Source organism: Equus przewalskii, chromosome 14 (genome assembly GCF_037783145.1).
Source record: "Equus przewalskii isolate Varuska chromosome 14, EquPr2, whole genome shotgun sequence".
NCBI lineage: Eukaryota > Metazoa > Chordata > Mammalia > Perissodactyla > Equidae > Equus > Equus przewalskii.
In genome coordinates this window covers 49,931,440-49,952,259 of record NC_091844.1, presented here as the reverse complement: position 1 = coordinate 49,952,259, position 20,820 = coordinate 49,931,440, and the positions used below count along the sequence as shown (strand labels likewise).

The window sequence follows — 20,820 nt, the reverse complement described above, 5'->3', positions numbered from 1 at the left end:
AGTAGAGGAAGATGGGCACAGATGTTAGCTCAGGGCCAGTCTTCCTCAGGAAAAAGAGGAGAATTGGCAGCAGATGTTAGCTCAGGACTAATCTTCCTCAAAAATAAATAAATAAATAAATAAAATTATTCTTCTTCAGAAATCACTTTATTTGGTTAAATATCTTCTCCAAAAGAGGTAAGGTCAAATCTATACTTTAATGTGAGAATTTAGGATCTTTACTTTCAACATTTTTATAGCACTTAGTGTCACATCATCTTGTGGAGTCTCAAAGGATCCTGTCACTGATGAGGAAACTAAAGCTCAAAGAAGTGAAGAGACTTATCCAGGGACACACAACTAGGATGTGGCGGAGTAAGGACTTTCCTAATTTTCCTTTTCTTGAACTACCTTTGAGTTTTTTGTGTATTCAGATGACCCAAGTCTTCACCATTGCTCCCGTCAGTGAATTGGTCAAAGATGGGAGAAGAATCAATATGTGGGTGGGGGCCTTTTGGAACATATGCTCCTTGCTTGTTTGGTGGACTCTTCTGGAAAGTGGTCAAGGGAAGTGTAAAAATTTTTCCTTGTCACGGATAGGTTCCTGTCTTCTATTGTCTACCTAAGGTCTGTAGCCTGAAAAGATGCAGAGAGCACCCATTAAAGGTCTCTCTGTAGTTAAATGGCTCAGTGCTACTGCAGATGAGAATGGCTATGGTGACGATGATGATAAAAATTCTTGGAATGAGCACATGCTTTGGAGTTAGATTGAGGTGAATATGAATTGTGCTCTGTCATTTACAAATTGTCCTACCCTTGGCAGAGTTGCTTAATGTCTCTGGAATTTTTTTTTTAATCTGTAAAATGGGATAGCACAATTTCATAGACGTTGCAAGGAATTCATAAGATAACGTGGGAAGCACAGTGTAGTTTCTAGTTAGAATTCATCAAACATGAATTCTTTTCCCTTGTTTTCCCTTCACCTTTGACATAAAATATGCTCATTTACGTTCAGCTCTGTTTACCTAGAAGAGAGTTAACTGTTCAGTGACATTTATTGAAAACTTATTATGAATCCAGCCTTGTGGTAGGGACTATGGGTATACAGAAATGTAAACATTCCCATCCCTTTTTTTGATGAATGCACAGTCTAATTAAGGAGAGGATAGTAACAGACCTTGAACAAATATAGACATCAGTGTGATGAGAGTTTGGAGAATCAAGGCATGAGTGAGGGTTGGAAAAGGTGATTGTGGGCACAGCATGAACAAAGGTGAAGTGGTCGGGGCACAGTGTGGGGAAGGAGTTGATTAACCAGCATGGGAGTGGGTAGGGGGAGAAGTGGAGCACAGATGGGGAAAGCAGGCCTGTGCTGGTCTGAAGACGACCTTGGGTGCCAAGCTGAGTAGTTAGGGCTTGATACAGTAGGCAACAGCCAACCCCTGGTGGATTTTGAGCAAAGGCTAGTGGTATGCTGTGCGAGTCTGGACATTGCCTTCTGGAGTTTCTTCTACGGGGTCTATTTGTTGCTGTTGAGCTCCCTGCATCTCTCCAGGAGGTCAGAGATGTCGCATGCTACTGACATTGACTCAGAGACTGCCTCTGAGGACTAGGGAGGAAGAAGCTGCTGTGGGAAGAGATGACAATTTAAATGCCCCTGGAGGCCATTCCCCTAGACTTCTGCACAACATGCTTCCTTCTCTGAGTGTCTGCACTTCTGGTTACCTTGAACAGGAAGAAGTTATCTGTAACTTTTCATCATAAGTCTGCTTAATTATCTTTTTTTTTTTGCTCTCTGGGGCCTCAGTTTAATGAAAAGGTGTAATTTTGACTGCTAAAAAATTGAGCTTTGCTGCTCTAGTCAATATTTTTCATTACCATTGTCATTTCTGGACATGCCTCTTGATAATGGAATTGCATATGAGCCCTTTATGAAGATTTTGACAAACTTCTATTCAAAACCAAAGCAATTTCAATGGCTCAGGTACTGGATGCCAGGGGCCTTGGGTAAAATGGGATGGGGCAGCCTTTCTTTTTATAGATGCATAACTGCTGAGGGCTAGTGTCAGTGCAGGTATACAGTATAGCTGTCAGAGCATCAGAACTGGGTGCACGCTTTCATCAGCGAGTAAAGTGGGAGACATTAAGCCTGGAGCAAGGGGAGATAGGAAACATACAGATGAACCACATGGGAGGGGAGATGAGAGGCCTTTTATGGAGATGAGATGCAGAATGCAACTGATAAATAATATTGATGGGAGCAAAGCCAGGGTAGCTACCAGCCCTTAGAGTGACCAACAGGATAATGAAAAATAAAAATAATAGATATCTTTGCAGTGTATTTTACATACACTATTTCATTTTTATCCTCAACCCTAAAAAGTTGACGTTATTAATCTAATTTTATAGATAATGACACATCTGGGATTAAAATTCTGATCTTTCTGAGGCCGAAGACTGAGCTCTCCACAACATTGCACGCCACCCTCCTTCCCCAGGAAGACACTTCTAAGTAGAAGGGCTTTTAGCTTCAGGGCTTTTAGCTGAGGTTCTTACCTCAGGATTTAGTTGAGTCTTAAGGAATGGTGGGTTGTACCTGCCGATAATCTGTTTGCATGGGGGACCATGGAGCATCTGGGAAAAAACTGTGTTGGGGGAGGGGAGTGGGAGGGAGGAGAGAGGCAGAAGGGGGAGGGGAGAGGGAGAGGGGAGAAATGAGAATGGGTCGTGTTAGCCAGGGTGAGAGTCTTCCTGATGAAATGGAGTGCTGATCTTGAATGTAGCTAGCGGTAAACACTCACGCCATCCTCCAGTCTAGTCCCTGTGGAATAATACCTGGATGTTAGGAAGACAGGGCTAAAAATAAGGTGGCTTATGTCACCAAGACCACCGTATAGCATTAGAGGTAAAAGGCATCCTCTCAGGTTTATTTAGCAAAATACGCATGAAGTTCAGGGAGTGGGATTCTTCCTGCTCTATAGGATAGTGTGGTGGGACTAAAGAGTATTCAGGGTGCCAGTGAGTTCCGCCAAGATGAGCGATAGCTCTTTCCACATCTGGATTGGCCATTTTGGCACAGGAATTGGGTGAATGCCAGCAGGTAGGCACTAGCAGGGACAGCAGGGCCCTTGTCAATGTGGAAATGCTAGACCTTGCCCGGAAGAAATGATTGCAGAGTCCCTTCAATGGATTACCAGATGTTATATAGTGCCTCTTTCTGGATTATCTGATTTTCTTGGGCTGTGCATCTTTCATTCTTTGAACTTGCATGATATCAGCATTCCTGATTGCCTGTGTATGTGTCTGCTCTTGATTTTCCTTTTTATGTGTTATAACATCTTACGGGTTCCCTCATTAACTAATAAGTAAAATAAAATTATTCATACAGATGTGTCTCTTTGTACGAGTCATGCTTTACCTTGAAGAAAAATTATCCTTTAATAGCTTATTTTAAATGTTTAGTAGATCTACCCATGTCTTACTCACGAGGGGTTAAACTTATTCATAAATGAGAGTCCAGCCATTTCTTCATCTAATCTGCTCAAGATGGAGGGAGAGGGAAGGCTGGCTTAATGTCTTCTCTGCCTTTGTTGAAGCAGTGTTCTGTCTCTGCTGGGGAGGTTTTCTAGACTTTTGCAACATAGTTGGATGGAGGGGGAAAGTGATGAGGGAAACAAGAGGCTTGGGATGGAGCTGGGGGAAGAGTTTTCTTTGAAAGGTTTGGATTAGAGACGCATTCTGTGAACTGCAGGTGTGAGGAAAGTGGATGGGGAAGGAAAGGAACCTTATGAGATGTACCTCCATTCACAGTATTTGATAAACACAAGCAAAGTTATTTTGAAAATATGTTTTGGTTTACTGGACTATGTCTCTTTAACTGTGACCTCTCTCTGAGGAGTCCTCTGGGTCAAGTCATGGTTTTATAGGTTTTACTTCAACAGTCTTGCTATTGGCCATGACGACACTTGGGATGATATGTCTACAGGGCACTTGAGTATAAACAGGCATTTTTAACCAGAAAAATGAGCCTGGTTCCCACTTCAGAGAGTTACAGGTATGAAGTCTCAGTAAAATCTAGAAAACAACCCTATTGTTTTTCCTTTTAGTGTTCTATTCCTAATTTTCCATTTTCCTCTCATATCTAGTAGTCATCCCAGTTGATATTCCAAAGTGCAGCAAATTCTGAATGTTTGCTGTTGCTTGAAGTCCATCTAATTGCTGATTTTACTGGCCACACTTTACTTGCTATGGATAAAAAGGATAATTTTGTCCTTTTCTTGGACTAACCAAGAATAAGTGGCCAGGACCAATTGTTTTTTCTCGCAAGTCTTCCAGCCCTGCAGAAAATATAACCTTGACCCAAATAGAGTAATTCTAAGAGATCCTGGGATAAATGGATCTCTCCATCTGGGTGCCTTTCCATCTGAATGCCAGCCTCTATGCCTCCCTTCTTGACTGCATACTGGGGACCACATGTTAGACTTTTGACCAATAACTATTTATCAAACTATGCATGTTCTCTTATCAAGAAGAAAGCCTGCTGGTCATCAGATGCAGCTCAAAGTGGGCCTGTCTCTGCCTGTCACATATGGCATTCCTATTGTAACACATCCTTTTGTTATAATGAATTATGTGGATTTGGGTAATAATCTCTTTAGGCCTCAATTTATCTATAAAATGAATAGGCTGAGATAGATGATTTCCAAAGTACTTGTTTTTGATATTTTAAGAGTCCACGGGTTTCAGGTATAAACAGTAGGCAATGAAGGTCTCTCTCATATCTCCCCTTTGTACCACAGCCTACTGAAATTCTGGCCCTGGTCTTGAATCCTTTGTTTACTAGAGAATAAGATTGACTGGAATGAGCAGTTCTCCCTCCTTGAATATTTTGGCTAAGTAAGGTTTCTTGGTAAAGGACACCCAACTGCCCGAGTCTCTCCCTTAATGGAAATGTGGGTGCCCATGAAGGCAGGACAGGTCAAGACTAGTAGAGTCTAGTACAATGATGGCTACTGGTGGGACCAGCCACTGATGAAGAGTAATACTGGTCGCTTTCCCAGTGATTCTGGGGGTAGTTTGGGAACTCCACTGAACTGAAATAAAAGAACAAGTAGGAATGGGGAAACTGGGATGGGAGAGGAGATGCCACAGAGGGTTCAGTAAGAAGGCAAACAAAGATGGTAAGGCAAGATTCCCTGACTCCCTGTCTGGCTGACAGACAGAATTACCTGGAACCAATGATCCAGGACAGTACTGCGTACCTCAAACATCCTACCTCAGTCTCCAGGTCAGCTCTACCCACCTGACACCTGGGGGCAAGGCCAGATCTTAGTGACCTTGAACAGCATGACACGACGTCTTTTCCTAAGTCCTGTGTTGGTCACTGAAAAACATCACCCAGGCATCGAGATGCGGAAGTGTTGTCTGAAAACTAACACTTATTTTCTGGTGATAAAAGGATTGTCTTTCTTTCGTTATTGTTCCATCATCTCTAACTCACAAAAGGGCTTAGGTTTCCAGGAACACTCACATAATTGCCTGCCCTGGTAACAAAGAGGTTATATTCTCTTCCGTTGTGATGGCAACCGAGCATTTGGGGAACTTCAGCTCCCCCCGGGCTTCTCCACCTGTGCTGTGTGTGTTGGAGGAGGAAGTCTAGCTCTGACTCTCTTTGCCCGTTTTCTAAAATTAAATTCCCCTGTACATTTGCTCCAAATAATTTAGATGAAAGGTCAAAATTCTATGCTAACTGGTGATAGTAGTTAAGTTTCTCTCTGGTTTTACCTGGAGGCACTTTTAAATCACTTCCCGGGGTTTGTCAGCTCCAGTCCATTGGGGCATTCAGAAACACTCTTCTTTTCCTTCAGTCTGACTTTTCCCATTTGTTTCCCTGGACTGGCAGGACCTGCCCTTAATTCGGCTTGCCACTCATCATTCTGCTGGTCTACCCTTCCAGAACACACTTGCTCTATTGCCAGGCCCCCGGGACTCCGCATAGATTCCTTTTGCAGCAGAAAGCAGGGAGGTGGGAAGTGAGGGGCAGGGGCCAGCCTCTGTCTTTGTCTCTTCAGGTTCCTTTTTCTTCCAAGTCCTGCCAGAAGATAGAGAGACCACATAACTTATCATCCAAAACGGGGACATTTTTAAAGTGTGTTTATTGATAATTAGTTATTGATACACCTGGACAAGAAGAACAAACTAGGGCCATCCCAGGCTAACAGGGATGTTTGGTCCCACACCAGTGGACTAGGCATACTCTGGCCCTAAGTCTTGATATATACCACTCTGGCTTTCTGGACTGTTCTTTCCTGGTTAGTTCCTGTTCACGTGTTCTTCGGATTCTGGTCTTGATGATGACATTTCTTTTAGGAATAATTCCCTGACTCCCCAGGGCTGGGTTAGATGTTCTACTTCCAAAACTTCCCCTTCCCCGTCAACCCCATCATCCCATATTGTAACTTCCTGTTTACAGCTCTCTCCCCCTCATGAGTATGCACCTGGGGCTCGGGCCTGGGCATTACTTACCTTGTTTCTGCAGCACAGCACCAAGGTTGGTGATGCAGCTCAGGAAGCATTTATTGAATACTTCACTGACTTTTCTACCCTTCCACCCTTTTCTGGTGCCCTGGGTCTTTGATGTCTTCTACAGTATTTGCTTGTATTCAGTTTAGTTTGGCTTCTTACTTCTAGGATTCCCTGTCCCCCCATTTTCCTCCTTGCCCCTTTTACTTCCATAAGCTTCATCCTGTTCTTTTCTCCTCCCTGCTACCCAGCTCTCCTTGTGTCCTGTGCCAGACAGCTCAATTTCTCTTCCCACTCTTTCCCCATCTTAAAACAGTGCCTAAGGCGAGTGGGTGGCTCCTTCAGTGACAACGCACCCTAAGGATAAAAGTCTTCATGCTCCATGACTGGAATCAGAGGAATGGGAGTCCAGGCCTTGCCAGCCTAGAAGATCTCTGATTCTATTTTGAGTCGGTGACAAATTACTTTTAGCAGGCTGCCTGTTTGCTAGTTACCTCTGCCCCTCTCCCTCTGCAGTCTGGTTCTTTTCATGGCAGTAGGTTTGAAGCAGGATTGCTGCTGGGATGATTTCTATTGCTAACACTAAACTTATTTTGAATCTTCTAGCATTCTAGATTTGAGAAGTCAGTAACATTGTTTACTTTTGGTTTTTTTGGGCACCAGTAGTCCCAGACCTAGGGAAAGGGATCTTCCTCAACATGGAGTGTTCCTCAGAAGAGATGAGGCTAGGTTGGAAGGAGGCTGTTCTGTAGTCATTTAACTTTTCTCCCTGCGTTGTCCTTTTAGGTTTCACTTTCTTCCTTAGTTGTCCTTCCCGTGTTTGAGACAAGTTTGCTTTTGGTACTTGTTCTCTTTTCCTGCCTTAATTCAGAGCCACAAATGAATCCTGTATCTCTGGTCACCTCTGGCTTATCTGAGCTTCTTTGCTACCTTGTCTGCTTTAGCTCCAAAAACGGAGGGCTGGCCATTGGTGTGCTGGAGCTGGCAGGTGCTGGCCCATGAGAGTTGTCCTGTGCATCTCTTCTCAACTCTGCTTTTGGTAGTTTGAAATCTACCACAGTGGGAGTATTTACACCATGGAAATCAGTGAATTTGCCAAATTTACAAATCAAGGTGTGTGCGTGTACATATACGTGCATGCACCTGCCTTGTTATTAAACATTTACCAGCACTCCACTGGGTAAGGTATCAGAATTCTAGCTCTGTGCTGTCCAATATGGTAGTCACTAGCCATCTGTGGCTATTTACATTTCAATTAATTAAAATTAAATAAAGAATTCACTTCCTTAGTCTCCCTAGACACATTTTAGATGCTCAGTAATAACATGTGGCTAGTGGCTGCTGTATAAGTAAATGCAGATATAGACATTTCCGTCATCACGGATAGTTCTATCAGACAGCCCTGACTAGCTATTTGTTCCTGTTGGACATTTAATGTCACGGCTCAGTCTGAGGGATTAGAGTTGGGATCAGGTGTTTGTAGTCTCCAAGGTACACGCCAGCAAAAGGTTGCTTAACCTACAATCTGTAGATTAGGGTCAGCAAACTTTTTCTGTATAGGCCATACGGTACATGGTTGGCTTTGCGGGCCACATGGTCCCTGTTGCAACTACTCAATTTGGGTGTTGTAGCACCAACGCACCCATAGACAATACATAAAAAATGAGCATGGGGGCCGGCCTGGTGGCGCAGCAGTTAAGTTTGCATATTCCGCTTCCCGGCGGCCCGGGGTCCGCCGGTTCGGATCCCGGGTGTGGACATGGCACCGCTTGGCAAGCCATGCTGTGGCAGGTGTCCCACATATAAAGTAGAGGAAGATGGGCATGGATGTTAGCTCAGGGCCAGGCTTCCTCAGCAAAAAGAGGAAGACTGGCAGTAGTTAGCTCAGGGCTAATCTTCCTCCAAAAAAAAAAAAAAAAAAAAGAGCATGTCTGTGTTCTAATAAAACTTTGTTTACAAAAACAAGCAATAGGCCATAGTTTGCTGATCCCTGATCTTTCCAGCCAGCTAGTTTTATTCAGGGAACTTACACATATATTTGTAAAATGCAACATGGGTACATTTTAGAGTTTCCAAATTCACTCTACTTTTAAAACTTTAATATGCGAAATTTCAAATAGATATGAAACTAAAAAAGAATAGTATAGGAATCCACATGTACCCATCATGCAGTTTCAACAATTGTCAACAGGGCAAATCTTATCTTGATTTGATTTTTATCCCCCCCTTATACTGCTTTGTATGAGAATATCATGTCAGAATACAAACCATTTCGAAAATCACTAATAGAATCAGATTTTTTAATCTGTAAAAGCCAAACTTTGGATATGTTCAAAAGCAATCCGATCTTGCAGTCTTTGGTTATCATCAGTGACTCCTGGCGAGCAGGCGCACTCGGAAGCTCTCTGCCTCCCCAGTGGGTGGCTCTTCCCGCCTTGGTAGTTTGAGGTAGAATCGTGCATCATGGACTTGCTTGGAGGGTTGGGAAGGAAACGGGCTGCGTGGAGCACAGGGCAGAATGCGTCTGCTTCTGGGGATTCTCACAGCCCCTGAGCTGCTCTTTAACAAGCCCAGTCCTTGTCACCAGGGAGTGACCCAGCAGGTTACAAGGCTGGTGTGAAGTCAGCAGCTGTTAAAATGCAGAACCTTCCTTCTTCCCCGCTCCTTTGCCTCCTCCCCACTTCCCTCTCCACCCCTCACGGCTGCTGTGAGAGGTCTCAAGGATGGGCTTGCTTTCGATAGAGAGAATCATGGAATCAAAGTTCGAATGGAAAAGGACCTTCATGAGCATATAGTTCAACTCTCACTAGTTACAGGTGATGGAAGAAAAGGGCTCAGAGAAGTGAAGTGGCTTACTCAAGGTCACACAGCTGATTGTGACAGGAGAGTCTAGAACTGGGTCTCCTGATCCTAGTTGAGCACTGATCAAGAAAAAGATGCAGAGGAGGGGAGGCCTGTACCAAATGGCCTGTTTCTTTCTACTGAGTTCCATTCAGTTGGGACCTATCTTGCTTTTAGCTGACTATGGACTATTTCCTGGCTAAGGCATTAGTTGTGACTACTGGTGGTAGCATATCTCTCAGAGAAAACTGTTACCATTGCAGAGGCTCGGGAATGAAAACCGTGCACTGATGCTAAGGAATGAGTGTGACCTTTCAGTTTGTCCTTCCTTTTACTAGTATCTTTCTCTCCTGCTGGCTCAAACCAAGTTCTGTGAATGGAAAACCTACACCCCCCCCCCCCCCCCCGACTGGCACATACAGATACTGCCCTACTGACAGAGGCTTCTTCAGTTGTACAGTAAGCTTTCTCATAAGTCTGCCCCACCCCTCATGACCAGCTAGAGCTTTTGGCTGAAGTCACACTTAAACTTCAACGCAAGTGGCTCCCTCTTTCTCTGGAATTCATTCTCTCAGAGAATGAATCAGTGACTGAATCGGCAAACTTAATGAGTGAGGGGTTCCTAGAGTCCTAGGCTGTTGAAACATTAAGCAGATTATGATACTTCTCTGCCTAAAACCCTTCAAAGGCTTCCCATTTCCATTGGAATAACAGATAAACTCCTTAACTTGTCCTCAAGGCCCTGCATGCTGGGCCCTGGCGACCTCTCCATTCTCCTCTCGGACACTCTCCTCTTTGCAATGGCATCTTTTGGTTCCAGGAACTGAAAGCTGTTCCCACCTCAGGGATTTTACACATACTGTTCCTCTGCCTAGAACACTGTTCCCTTGAATTTTCAACTGATTGGTATCTTATATTTCAGTTCCAATGTCACTTCCTCAGAAAAGCCTTCTAAAGCAGATTCGAGGTTAAGCTGACTTTGTTAGGCTGCATAACGCATTCTCAATTGTGTTTTTGCTTATTCAGTATTTTTCTCGCCACCTATGAAGAGAAGGACCACAATTCATCACTAAATCCCTACGCCTACCATCATGACTGGCACATGAGGTGTACCCACTAAATATTAGCTAAATATGTTTTTCTTGTTGTTTTATATCTATCTCTCATTTTTCCTGCTTCCCAGTCAGATTGCAAACTCTTGGGGACCAAGATTTCTGCTTCTCCTGTTTCTACCACAGTGCCTAGTATGGGGCTCAGTCAACAATTGTTCACCTGGAGCACTATTTTCAACATACAGAGAAGGGACCTTGGAGATCACAGCTCAGTGAGAGGCTGTTCCTCTGATTTTGTAGTTTTCCTACATAGAACATAATAAAATTTTTAAAAGTAGACTTTTACTTTTTAGGGAGGCTGCATCATAGCAAAATTTTGCAGAAAGTACAGAGTTTTCCCGTGTACCCTGTGACCTCACATATGCACAGCCTCCCATACCCTATCAATGCCCCCCACCAGAGTGTCACATTTGTTACAGTGAACCTACATCAGCACATCATTGTCCCCCAACATCCATAGTTACCATTAGGGTTCATGTTGTACAGTCCATGGGTTTGGACAAATGTATAACGACATGATATATCCACCATTATAATTTAGGGGAGGAAGAAATATTCATCTACCCTCTAGGTCCTTCTGGTTGGTCTAAGAATTTAAGTTGACATGAGACAATAACAGGAGAAAATCAAAGTTTAATAACACGTATACATGGGAGAAACCCAGGGAAACTGAGAAACTTGCCAAATGGCTGAAGCCACCACCTTAAATACTATCTTCAGCTAAAGACAAAGGAGGATGTGGGGAGTAGTGGTTTGGGACCTCGAAGAGGAGGAAGGCAATTACATGGAGATGGAAGAGCAAATATTTGATTAAAAAAATGTTGACTATTCCCTGTAAAGACAATGAGACATGGAGAAGACTGATTTTGATTAAATGGTCCTTGCTAGATTCTTCTCTGTCTACCACATGTAGTTTATTTCATATTATAATTATCTTATGGTATTAGCTCCTTCCTGGAATAGGCCTTCTATCTTAAATTCTTTTAGGCAGTTGGGGGAAGGTCAAAGTTTCTTTTTGAGTCTTTTGTTCTTAAAAATAAGCCAAAGAGGGGCTGGCCCCGTGGCTGAGTGGTTAAGTTTGCGTGCTCCGCTGCAGGTGGCCCAGTGTTTCGTTGGTTCGAATCCTGGGCGTGGACATGGCACTGCTCATCAGACCACGCTGAGGCAGCATCCCACATGCCGCAACTAGAAGGACCCACAATGAAGAATATACAACTATGTACCGGGGGGCTTTGGGGAGAAAAAGGAAAAAAATAAAATCTTAAAAAAAAAGCCAAAGAGACACATTTTTGGGTGGCAAATTCTGATCCCCCTCAATAGTATCATACAAGATAGTTTCACTGCCCTAAAAACGTGTGCTTTGCCTGTTTATTGTTTCCTACCCCCAACCCCTGGCAACCACTGATCTTTTTACTGTCTTTATGGTTTTACCTTTCCAGAATGTCATGTAGTTCGAATCAAATAGTGTGTAACCTTTTCAGACTGGCTCTTTCACTTAGTAATATGCATTTAAGGTTCTTAATATAGTTTTTTTCAAGCTTATAATATTATCTAACTTGGCATTTCCTCAATGTATGTTTCATGGAAGTTCCTTGAGCCTCTAGGTGAGAAAGTGATCCGTGGTCAAGTAGGTTGCAAAGCATGAGCACCCTCTCCTTTGGGGGGGTGAAGGTCACATTGGCATTATTAGCATTGTTTAACCCACTGTTTGCCTCAGAGACTTTTCCAGTAAGAGCTATTGATTCCTTACCGCACGATGTGGTCTCTGAAACCCTTTTGGACTCCAGCCCCTTATTTTCTTCTGTCTTCTTCTGTTTTGATTCCTCCTCAGAGACAGTGGCTGATTATATTATCTTTAACACTTCCGGTGGAAATAGTACCAGAAAGTACTTCATAAAGCAATATTTTAGCAGTATCACATGTTCTGTGCCAAATTTAACTGTCCACCTGTTGCTGTGGTAACAACACAAACAGTCAAATGCTAGATAACACAAACCAGCCGGCAGAGCTAAAGTTTCCTGTAACAAATTCATGGTTGCCTTGGGAAAACTGGGCACGCTGATAGTGTGTTAATGTAAAGTCTTGGGGGAATTCTGAAATGGTTAAAGGCAGAGTCACTGGCTGAAAGTTTAGCGGCGATTTATGCTTTTGGAGTGGATTCATGTGTATATCTATCCATATTGCATGATCACGAGTCATTTGAGTACATGTCAAATAAGCTAACGTGAGAAACTAGGTAATATCTGCCAATGTTGTGCAAGTGTAGTATTATATTGGTATTTCTGTTCGAATTTGATAGCTGGGTTATTCCCCCACTGGTATCTAAAGTTGAGACTCTTACATCATGTGTTGGCAGATTCCACGGTAGATAATGTCCCTCTGGGTCACACTGCTGAGTACATAGTTTTTCCTTCTGTCTGAAATATCCTTCTCCATCTTGACTGAAAAGCACTCATCCCTCAAGACCCACCCTAAGTATTGCCTTTGGGTGAAGCTTTACTTGACTCCTAACCATCCTTTTCCCACAGAACTTGGTCTGAGTTTCTATTATAACTCTGATCTCTCTCACTATTTCGCAAATCCTCATCATGCTCGACGGCACATTTCTGGAGGACATTCAGAAAGTTGTATTTCTCTACCCTGGAAAGCAGCACCATGTCTGGCACATGGTAGGCATTCTCTAAATGTTTGTTAAATGACAGAAAGAATTAATAAATCGATCACTCAAGTATATAAGGCAAAACCCAGCAATTAAGACTGAGAATATGAACAAACACAAGTCTTGTTGATTGCATTTTAAGCTCAATAATCGTCAATGTGATAGGTTAATACCTTCCAGTAAGGACAATAAACATAATTTAGACTTTGTTTCCAACTAAATAATCAAAATGGGCACACACTGCTAATTTGCCTCCTAATAACAGAAGCCAATTGTTTCAGTTTTTGCTATGACAAGGCGTATGTACAATTTTTTGCCTAATTAACTTCATCCACCCTCAGAAGTTTAGAAGTTGATAATTTGTGAAAATGATTTTAAAGTTAAGCAAGAGTTTCAGGTTTGGGGAAATAATTTAGACTTTTACTTTTCCCCTTTTTGCCATCAACTTTGTAGAACTGAATTTTTTTGAGTTTCGTTACAGGTCACTTACAATGAGTAGAGCAGAATAACTAGGAAACTAAAGATTTGAGATGATGATAGAGATCTTGTTGAATCACAGAGACAAGGATGAGAAGGTTGAAGTTTTTCCTTATGCCTTTCCTCATTCCTCATATTGGTTTGTTTTCTCTTTCCCTTCAATAGCATATAAACCCCATCAGAGCAAGGCTGCTGTCTCCTTGGTCCCTGCTATATTCCCAGTGCTTAGGAAATGCCTGTTCATAATAGGTTCTCAACGAATAGACGTAGAACCAATAATAGTTGGTCAGAGTAGAAGAGAACGAGGGCCTGAATCAGAGCAGTGGCCTTGGGGAGAGAGGGGAGAAAGGGATGGTGAGAGATCAATGCAGATGCAGAACTGACTGTCCCTGGAACTGGTTAGGTGAGAGTGCACTGGGAAAGGAAAGAGTTAAAGTAGCAGCAGAGTATGGACTCTGATTGATTGAAATGGTGAATAAAGAGGAGTGTGGAGGGGAAGTTGCTTGATCTTTGATTTAGACATGTTGGGTTTGAAATTCCAGTGGGAGAGATCCAGGAGGCAGCTAAAAATGTGAAACTAGAGCTTAGAAGAAAAATCAGGGATGAAGATGTAGACATGATAGTTGAAGCCACAAATGTGATAGATTGTCAAGATAAAGTGAAAGGAATGAAAAGAGACGGAGGTCCAAGCTAGATCTTTGGGGGATACATACCTTGGGAGGCAAGAAGGGCCTAAGAACTAGAGGCGTGATCAGAGAGGTAGGCATCCAACCAGAGAGCACAGACCAAGGGACTAAAGAGGGAGTGAGTCTTAGGAAGAGCACTTGATCAGTGGTGCTAAAGGCTGCAGAGAATCTCATGATGTCTAGGGCTGAAAAAGATTATAGAATTTGGCATTTAAAACATACTTGTTTAATATGAAGATAGACTCTATGGAACAGTGAGTGTTCCCCCGAGAGAAAAGCAAGATTGCTAGAGGACTGTTGAATCCAACCTACTTCATATTATTATTTTTAAGCCTATAGTAGGTGTCCAATAAGTCCTTGTTTGAGAGTAGAATCAGAATTCACCTCCTTTTTAGAAGTAGCTGTTTTTGCTTAAGGAGCTGGATTCTCAGGAAGTTGCTAAGATCATAGAGCTCCTTTAGTGGAGAAGAGTCTAGAATTTACCTCAAATTGCGGTTGTCTACAATTATCTGTCATGTAGTTCATATCTAGTGTTGTCTTGATGTCTCTTGCGTGTCAAGCTCTAGGCTGCTAAGAACAGTCTGCTGGCAGGGTAGGTCTTTACCTTTATATGAATCTAAGTGTATTGATTTAGTAAATGCCTAAACCTCAAAATAATTTTAAAATTACTTTGTTTCATATAATTGGAAAGTACTTATTTCCTTTGTAAATTATTTCTGGAAGTTTGCTGGAAATAATGGTACAGGTGGGATGTGGGCAAGGGAACAGTGTAAAGAGGGTGCAGAAAAAAATCTAAAATGTGCTGCATAGCCTGCAGTTAGTAGCTTTCACCACTAGATGGTGACCGTGTATTGGCCTGGTGAATAGCCCATTAACAAAGGGTGGCAGAAAGTCCACCATAGGTGGTTGAAACCCACCACAATGACACAGAGATTTTTTGATGTGAAGTAAAATGGTTGATGAGATTTGAAGAATACCAGTGTCCTCCCAACTCTTTGCATAGACTATGAAGAGTTGAGAATACTTGAGCATCTAGTTAAAAACCTCCAGTGTGGAGGAATGGGGAGAATACTGTTTTAGGAAGGACAGAAACCCGCATTCTAGTTCACCTGTTGCCATGTGCTTGTGGTCTATTTGGAAAATCGTTTAACTTCTAGGGGCCTCAGTTTCTTCTTCTGTAAAATGGGAGATAATATCTAACTTGTTGGAGGATGGGCCGGTTTTCTCCAAGACCTTCTCCTGTTTTAGTAGTGATGGGGGAAAAAAGGTTGAGGTTTAATGTTTCTTTGGAAGGAGAAGAAAGGAGAGACTAAAGAATCTTGATTTGTCATTGTCTACTTTTTTCTAATTTTAACTTTCTTTGGCAGGTGGATAGAGTCTTAGCAGATGCTTCTTTTATTCAGAGAACCACAGGTTGGGAATAGAGAGGAGGATAGAGCTAAAGGCTGAGAGGGTGGTGTGGTATGTCTGCGTGTCTGCATGTGGGTCTACTTAGGTCCAGAATCATAGAAAGGAGGAGAAATAGGAAATGCTCATCAATGCTGGAAGCTATATCATTGGTCAGGACATCCTTAGTTGTCTTGAATTGTCACAACAACCTGTGATGATGGTCTTGTGTCCCTGTTTTACAGTTGATGGGCTTGGGAGAAGTCTTGTGATACTCACTAAGTTAAAGATTTATTTTCAATCTCATTGTTAATAATGACAGCACTTTTGTTTCATGCTTACTCAAAGGGCCTTGTATATGGGACTCTTCAGCCATTTTATCCAGAAGTGATTTGGCTTTTAAATCGATACTGTTTTATCAGGAGAAAATGTCTCTAGTAAGGCAAATGTCCATGAGGCTCAAGTCATGGCTTCCTTTCCCAGTTTTCCATAGGACACTATGCAAATACTGAGTTGCCTTTGGCAGAGAAGAGGCACTCAATTCTGTCTTCTGTAACTGAATTTCCATAATTGAGCCATGGGGAGTGTCTTGCTCAATCTCAGAGTAATTAGTGTTTACTTAGAATTCATTGAAGGAACGAGATTGTAGCCTTTCTAATATGAGAGCCCATGAAAGACTCTTTATCCTAGTCATTGGCTATATCTTTTTATTGGAACAGAATAAAGAAAATTAGAATAGACAAAGATTTGATATCAGGAGGGAAAGGAACAGATAGCTACGGAAGTTTGATGGAAAAGATGAATTAGACAAGGGCAGGGACTATGTCCTGTGGGATATATTTTTGTCACTGTCTATTCAGTCCTCTCAGGAGTTACTGCCTTTGAGCAATTTTTGAAAGTAGGCAAGTATTTGCTCCCTAGTACCCCTGGTGAGCTTTGGTTAAATTAGATTGATTCTGAAATTCTCTCTTTGGTTTGAGGATGATCAGGAAAGCTGTGTAGCCTGAGCTAGGGGCTGGCCTGTGCTCTAGCTCTGCACTCAGTCATCAGTACCCTTGTCTTACAGCGTATTTAAAAAATTTCTCTTGACAAAGTTTTTGTTTTATGGCCTTAATATTCCTGGAGTCCCACATGGCTCAGTCTTGGCAAGGTGTTGATTTTCTTCTCTGAACCAAACAATGTAGATGTCACAGGAAAAAAAGATTGGTGGGTCTCAACAATTTTCATTAATGCAAAAACTGTGAGAACCCCAGGGAGATGAATGTGTGTGGCTGCCAGAGTGGGAGGAATGAGAGACTGGAGAGGAAGAAGGCCAGGGACATCCAGGGGATTGGCTGGCAGAGAGATTTCTAATGTGTCCTTTCTCTTTCCTACATTAGTCTGGTGACCCATTGCCTGCCTTTATGGGCAGGAAAGCAGCAGTCCCAGGCAGAAGTGGCGGGGTAATGTGAGGGCAGCTCCAGAGCCAAAGTAAGAAGCCAGTAACCGCAACACCTGTATGCCCCCTGAGCATTCCCTTATCTTGCTTTCTCCTTCCATCTAGTGGTCCAGGCACTTAGACCAGAGGCTGTCTGCTTATGAGAATGTGCCTGGAGATGAAGTGATTGATGTTCCCTAGAGGCCAGGGGAATGCGTGGTGGTGGCAGGGTGGGATTCAGCTTGTAACCTCTGAGACTTTCTACCTTGAAGACTATCCTCCTTTAACTCACCTGGAGAACAAGCAAAGCCTAAGTTGTTATATCTCTCCCAGGTAGATATTATTTGCAAAACAGTTGGTAGTCTTAAGGGAAGAAAAGATGAGCTTACAAGAAAAAATGGGCGTGAGAGGAGTAAAAGTTCTGTGAAAGAAATTTAACAAAAGAAATAAACTAAACCAGAGGAAACAGTATGAACAATAATTTAAAAAAAAAGCATAGTGATTATCCTTAGAAAGGAAAATATTGAAAAAATAAAGCAGGGAGGAGCAAATTGGAAGAAGAACCAATTGAAAATATTAGGTACCTAAATATGATTACAGAAATAAAGAACTCAGTGGATGTGCTGCATATGAGAATGGATAGAGCCAAAGAACATATTAGTAGACTGAAATATTGGAACAAGGAGTTTTCTCAGAAGGCATCGAAAGAGGATGAAGAGATGTCAAGCTGAGAGAGATGGAGGATTGAAGTAGAAGTATAAATTTCCCTCAGCAGAATCACAGAATAAGAGAAAAGATCCTGAAATGAAAGGACGCTGAGAGTGCTGAACAGGAGAGATGGCCTAGCACAGAGATGTTCCATAGTGACATTAAAGGATATCAAAGAAAATCAGGAAATTTTAAAATCTTTCAAAGATAAAAGACCTATTAGTCAAAAGGAACAAGAAAATCAGATTATAATCATACTTTATATAATCATATGTAATCAACTACACTAGGTATGGGAAAGCAGTGAATTAATATCTTCAAAGAGAAGAAAGGACAGTAGAACTAGAATTGTATAATGAGCAAAATTATTATTTAATGTGAGGTTGAAATGAAGATATTTTGGGGCATACAATGTTTCATAGTAATTACTACCGAGGATTCCCTTTGAAAGAATTCCTGAAGGATGTATTCCAGCTAGAAGTGAAATGAATCTGGGAGGAAGCAATTAAATCCAGGAAGAAAGGTAAAGAGGTAACGAACGAACACAGAATGCATATTATTTTGAATAAAAAATTATTTTTAAAAAATTGGCTCTGAAATTAGTCCACAAAGGATTTGTCATTAAATTCCTAAGAATCAACGTCATGCAGACCAGTTCTCCAGCTACAAAGAAACAATTCAGCAATCAGAAATAATTAAAGCAACCTATGTATTTACTGGTGTTTTGTAAAGAATGGTACAATGGTCATTCTTGTACTTGTCTTTTTGTGCATAAGATAACACTTTTTCTTGGAACGTATTCCTAGAAGTGGAAATTCTAAGATTTATACGTGCATCTTTACTTGGTATTGCCAAATTGATTTCGAAAGTTCCGTGGATTTCTACCTGTGAAATGAAGTTGGGAATTTCATTGGAATTGTATTGAATTTATTCATTCATTTGAGGGTGAATATTTTTACAAAAGATCATTTATCTTCATTTAGGTCTACTCTCAACGTTTTATAATTTTCTTTGAGAGCGTCTTGCACTTCCTCTGCTGTGTTTACTCCTATGTACTTTATAGGTTTCATGGCTATTGGGATGAGTTTTTTCCTCCTCTACTATATTTTCTAATTGTTACTACAGGAACACAATCAGACTTCTTTTGTGGATTGTAAAAAAATAAATTGAGGTATAATTTACATATAAGGAAATGCACAGATCTTAAGTGTTCAGTTTGCTAGGTTTGATAATTGCTTACATCTGTGTAACCACCACACAAAACATATACTACTTCCATCACCATAGAAAGTTCTCCTTTCCAGTCAATGCCCCACCCCGAGACAACCGCTTTTGGACTTCTATCATCATGCATTAGTTTTGCCTGTTTTTGAACTTTATATAAGTGGAATCATATAGTATTTACTCTTTTGTGTCTGGCTTCATTCTCTTCATGCAATGTTTTTTGAAATTCGTCAGTGTGTGGTATGCATCAGTAGTTTCATTCATTGCTATGCCTGAGTAATGTCCCATAGTTTAAAGAGGCCAAAATTTATTGATCCAGTCACCTTTTAATGGACGTTTGGGTTTGGAAATATTTTTGATTTTTGTGAATAAGGCTGCTATGTACATATCTTTTTGCGAATATTTAAAAAGAATTTCTCGTGTAAATATCTTGGAGTGGAGTGGCTGGGGCTTATGGTATATGTGTTTGTCCTCTTATTTGTTGGATTGCTTTATCTTTTTATTGTTCATTTGTAAGAGTTCTTTATGTATTCCAGATATGAATCCTTTGTGAGATATATGTATTGAGAATATTTTTTCCCAGCCTTTGGCTTGCCTTTTAATTTTCTAAATGTGTCTTTTGATGAGCAGAAATATTTAATTTTGATCAAGTCCAGTTTATCATTTTTTTTTATGATTTTAGTTCTGTTACGGTCCTGAGTAGGAGATCTTGCCCAACCCTAAGGTCATAAAGATAATGTTCTATGTTTTACCTAAAAGCCCTATAGTTTTAGCTTTTAGAAGCTAAAAGTTATATTTGCATTTTTATTTTGTTGGGTTTCTATTCAGATTGCCCTTTTATTTTTAGCATGCATTCTTAACTAAAATTTTTTCTCCATCTAAAGTTATTTTATCTCTTTTCCTATCCAAAGCACAAGGATTTAATACCCTGTACAGTTTGACCGTCTTGGTATTCTTTTTTTTGTGAGTAAGATTGGCCCTGAGCTAACATCTGTTGCCAATCTTCTTTTTGCTTGAGGAAGATTGTTGCCGAGCTAACATCTGGATCAATCTTCCTCTATTTTATGTGGGATGCCACCATAGCATGGCTTGACAAGCGGTGCTAGGTCCACACCTGGGATCTGAAACTGTGAACCTTGGGCCACAAGAGCAGAGCATGCCAACTTCACCACTATGCCACTGGGCCGCCTCCTTGGTATTTATTTTTAAGCAATTAAAGCTAGTTGTTTTTAAAAGAGTCAGTAGTTGATTACATTGACTCATATATATTGTCTCTGTGCTTACCATTATAGTTTATACCCTCCGTTTTCCTATGGATTTATTTCTCTTCATGGGTCTGGGATGGTCAAACTCTTACAGTCATTGTATTCTGGAAAGACGACTTTGCCCTCACCCTTGAACAATGTTGGCAGAGAGAGTACAGAGTTGTGCATTGGAAATTACAGCCAAGTTTTACTAAGTATTGATTTCTGTTGATAATCATGCCTTCCTGGTTGGTCCTCTGTGAGTGACTCTCACATGGGGGCCCAGCTGGGCTGTGGTGGTCTTCTGGCCTGTGCCCAGGCACTGGAGGAATCGGAGTCATGTGATGTGGACTGGGTTGCTCTTCAACACTTTCTTTCTTGCCATTTGTTCCCCTCAAGGATGTCTTGAGTTGGGTTAACTCACTGAGATGTATGAAGGCCTTGAGTTTGGTTAACTCACTGTCTCCAGGGCTCTCGTGCTGCACAGTAAGCTCTCATTTCACGAGTCTACCCTGTCTCCCCAGCACCCTGAATCCCCCTCCTGTATCAGACAAGCCCTTGTGTG

General features: G+C 41.6%; 1 long non-coding RNA gene across 1 annotated transcript; it reads right to left on the bottom strand.

Moving 5' to 3' along the window:
• Positions 1-1,015: 1,015 nt before the first annotated feature.
• On the bottom strand, positions 1,016-5,458 carry LOC139075563 (uncharacterized). The gene is made up of 2 exons (XR_011526091.1): positions 5,282-5,458; positions 1,016-2,800 (listed from the first exon to the last, which is right to left on the bottom strand). It is a non-coding gene; the product is annotated as an uncharacterized lncRNA (long non-coding RNA).
• Between the last annotated feature and the right edge of the window lie 15,362 nt (positions 5,459-20,820).